This window comes from Haliotis rufescens, unplaced genomic scaffold (genome assembly GCF_023055435.1).
Source record: "Haliotis rufescens isolate VD_foot unplaced genomic scaffold, xgHalRufe1.0.p SCAF_16, whole genome shotgun sequence".
Classification (NCBI taxonomy): domain Eukaryota; kingdom Metazoa; phylum Mollusca; class Gastropoda; order Lepetellida; family Haliotidae; genus Haliotis; species Haliotis rufescens.
The window spans coordinates 13,647,843-13,652,677 of NW_025963846.1; positions in this window are offsets into that span (position 1 = coordinate 13,647,843).

Genomic DNA, 4,835 nt, shown 5'->3' on the forward strand with positions numbered 1-4,835 from the left:
GTGTGGAGCAATATTCAAGCTCCAGCCTTTGTTGTCTACATTTCTGAACTTTGGATGTACAATCGAGTTTGTCTTGCTCAACATATGTTTTGCTCACGGTTACAGCATTCAAGGCTAAAGTGACGCTTTCCAAACGCTTCATGGTGGGCATTACTATACGCATCATGCAGTGAGTGAGTTAGTGAGTTTGGTTTAACGCCGCTTTTAACAGTATTCCAGTTATATCGCGGCGTGTCAGCTTAATGTGGGAGGAAAGCCCCAAGTGATGCAGGTCTCAGACGTTTACCACTTCGGTGAAACCCACGAGCACGGGTATGGTGCTGACAAACCTAGAAACATAATCGGGGCGAACCGGGATTCGAACCCACAATCATAGGTTTCTGGCGTGCCCAAGGGACGCAACCATGCACAGCGAATCGCGGCGCCTTAGACGACTGGGCCATCCGTGCCCCCGCATCATGCAGTGACCAAACTGAGTCCGATTTCCTATTGATGGTATCGAAATTGAAGTTGACTGTCACAGATATAGTGTGAAAGTTACATACCCATGACCAATGTGACCGCCTCCGTGGTCTAGTGGTAGAGCGTCCGCCCGGAGAGCGGAAGGTCCGGGGTTCGATCCCCGGCCGCATCATACCAAAAGATGTTAAAAGATGGTACTTGATGTTACCCTGTTTAGCGCTCGGCATTAAGGGGATAAAACAAGGACTGGTCGGCTCGGAGTCAGTATACTAAGGCTGAGTGGGGTATTCATGTTAAACTGCGGCATGGTATCTCAGTGAGCTAGCACTATAAATCGGCATCAGTCCGGACTAGCACCAGCAGCCACACAAACACACACACATACATGCACGTCGCTATATAAGTGCAATTAACTCGGACACGACGTTAAACCCCGTGTCACCTCACCTCACCATGACCATTTCTTCACGAATGATGATGACGAGTTGTTTTACATCGGTCCACACTTTTGGCCTGCCTGAATCTTGCAATCAATGGTTTACAGGAAGTCGTGCTGATACATTCAAACCATCCTGCTTGAAAAACGTGTAAAGCAGCCAGGCACTAGACGTCAACACGACTTGTCCAAAAGTTAAATGAAAACAATGTCCCACCAAATCAAAACACGCAGATAACTGGTTACATGAAAATCGATTCTGTGAATAATTACTGTCACATAAAACCTGACAAGCAACAAATATCAAAAATAATTTCAGAAAGCCTTCCATCAACACATTGAACACAGTAACATCCCAGCTTGATCTCTTCTTGAACTTGAAATCTTTATTCAGTACTATACAGGCCACAGACCCTGTATACAAAATGTATGGCATATTTATGGCAAACTTCGGTGTTGAATAATATGCGTTGAAATGGTCAAATCGCCAAGAGTCGACAATCTCGAATAATCCATTTTTGTAGTTTCTGTCGGCACTATGTTTATTGGGAATGTGACAGTCTGAAACATAACAATTAATCTTGTTATACATTGTACCTCAAGTGGCGATGGGGTAGCCTAGTGGTTAAAGCATTCGCTCGTCACCCGAAGAAGCCCATTTCTGGTATCCCCCGCCGACATATTCTGGAATATTGCTAAAAGCGTCGTAACCATATTCACTCGCTCGCTCGCACACGGTTCAACGACACGTGCTTTTCATGACAGTGACTCGGACCAAATGTACTGGCGTGACCTGTCCGACCGTGTGACGATAAGTGTGAGCGCGGCTTCGTTCGAATGACTAAAGTTGTGTGAATACCGTGCTGCAGTTTGCGATATGCTACAACACATGGTTCAAACATTCTTTTTATCGAATAGTTCCATGTTCTTATTTCTTGATGAATGTTTATTTACACACAAAAATATTATAGCCAAGGTTAATTTGGTTTGCTTCACTTTGCAAAGAAATAAATATCAGACACGCACAACATACCGTGACATTTCAACAATGTCGGTGTATTTGTTTCTTAAAGGGGAAATGGGCGGTCGGGTAAGCCTGGTGGTTAAAGCGCTAGCTCGTCATGCCGAAGACCCGGGTTCGATTCCCGACATGGAATGAATACGTGAAGCCCATTTGTCCTGTCCCCTGCTGTGATATTGCTGGAATATTGCTAAAAGCGGCGTAAAACCATGCTAACTCACACACTCACTCACTTAATGGGGAAAACGTTAAGGTGGAAGTGCATAGACCAGAAGTCACCAGTCGTGTTTATTTTCAAGGCTCGGCAAAAAAACAGAATGACTAAGAATCGGTTGATATTGCGATTATGAAAAAAAACAACTCGTAATGAATCCTCAATTTATCTAATCCTCAAACTGCCTTTCACATATTACAACACTAAAACCAAACACAACTTCGTGTATCTTAATAGGGTTAAACGTGCACCCAGTAAAACAAATATAAATAAATACTTATTTCAGGATAAAATAAACAAAACTAAATATCATAAAGCAAATTCTAGAGAAGGAAACACTCAGTGACCAATACTAACAGATACTGTTTACTTGGTAAACCGTATCTTATGCCTTTTACTCATTGATGCGGAGGCAAATATATACATGCTTCCAGCAATGCAATCAATCACACGTTTCCTTTAAGGTTTCTTCAGGTTGCATTGTTTACCAATATTTAAACATGATCTTCTAATAACACCATTCTTATTTCTCACAAATATTAGTATTTGAGCTAGAATATTTCGTTAAGTTCTTTCATTTTTCAAATCCATTTGAAGTCGTGTTTTCACTTAAAGGGGGTGTTCAGTGAAATGAGTTTGTTATGAAAGCGTCAACGAATGTTAATGTTTATCGATACGCTTCATATAAGTTAAACAATCATAACCCTCCAGGCTTAAACAGTTCGGTTCAGCTCGTCTTCAGCTGTTGATCTTCCAACCAGCACTCAAATACACAGCGCCAGGGCTGCTGGAATCCTATGTGTTGTGTACAGGCAAAGCACATTTTATGTTAAATGTATGGTAAAAGAAAAATTCCACCAGTAGGGACAAACACATGCACATTATATCTAATAACGTGCATGAATCAATTAATATAACTGCTGTAATTACAAATCATATTACTTTTTACTTTCATTCTGGGTCCGTTGGGAAAAGGAAACGTAGCATCATGGGAATTGTGCTAACCTCAGAGTAATTACTTTCTTCGTTTTTAGACCATGACATTCTTATTGAGAAAGCAATAGCAAGAGGTGAACGTCACCGAGAGTAGTTCCTTGGAAGGATGAAAGAAGATTTGGCACATTTTTATCTAATATTCATAAATCAATCTGCAGAGCATGACAACTTATCTAATCACTCTGTCACCATTTAAATGATTTCACATTTGGGTGAAAATAAAAGATATTGTTACAATTTTGGTTATTTTCGTTGAAATTGTATGTGGAATCGAGATTTTGAATAAAACGGGACAATGTTTGGCCTTTTATTATGGTAATTGTAATAATGGTTGTGATCAAATCTGATAGTAGAATCTGGGATTCGAACCATCGATTCTGGCATGTATGGTCATTATTGCGGCGAGTGGGCCACCTGAGACTCCCTTAAACAACTATTATACATGTAGAATATCAGTGACTTGGTATTTGTTTTACCTGCTCAAGATGGGGTGAAGGAAGGTATTTCGCTATAGCATGCGCTCGTTCGCCTATATCATAGTGTATTACAGTTGAAACTGAAATAATGCTTGAAGGAGAGCGTCATGGACCTTTGACTCCAGAAACGTTACATTCTACCTGTGTTCATATACCAGCAAGATAATAAGAAGGTACCAAAATATACCAAACTACAACGAACGCATTTTATTTCACAAACTCTCGTTGATTACTTCATTTGAAAGACCCTTTAATGTGGGTTGATTAATGTTGGGGAGTCATAACTGAAATAATTGACACGATTCAGCCAGCATACCTCTGGCACCAACAGAAATATTTCCAATTGTGTCTACCAACATTTCAATTCTGAAAATCACTCAATCCTATTTATATAAGTTAGGATGTAAGAGAATAAATGATATCCATCTCGCATTAAATGCTGTTAATCTCATAGGTAGACTAACATCTAGTCTCTGAAATGAACATATCGTACATAAAAAAACAGTTGTTCAGTTATCTTAATAAAAATATAATAAAAAGGAGCCCATTGACTCTCTTCATTTTCAGATACTGCAGTAATCTAGACTTGCCAAACATTATAGACTTGCATGGGCTGTATTTGATATATATTTGTATCAGGGTCTGTAAGACAGACTACCTCATAGGATGTGCAGAGAAAATAATTGGATTGGATTGTTGTGTACAAAAATTTAAGCCCTCAATCCTTTCCATATTAACAAGAAAACTCAGATTATTGTGGTTGTCAAATAAATTATAGCGACAAAACCATGTCGATTGTAAGATTCCGACTTTATATCATGCGCAAGTGTTTAAGAATTACTATCAAATAGTGATGATACGAGGTGTTCGCGAAAAAGCGAAAGTACCCTTCTCCACCAGTGGCACACTTCACAAACACACGCAAAGGCATGTCAATTCTTCACCTGGAAAAACACGGGAACATATCTTAGAAGTCAAAATAGGGAATTATATAGGACGTAAGTTTTGTCACTGAAAGCTTCAAATTTGGAAATGTCCTCCACATGTCTGCCATTAAACGTTTTCAAAGCTTACTTGGGCCTTGAATGTTGTAACCCTGATCAAATTCAATGCCATATGGATGTACTGAAAACTAAAAGGCGTTGGCAGTCATATTAACCAACGAACTGCCAACGTCAATGTATTGAGTCTGTTAGTGGCACAAACAAAGAGTCCGCGGCAGCAATGGTC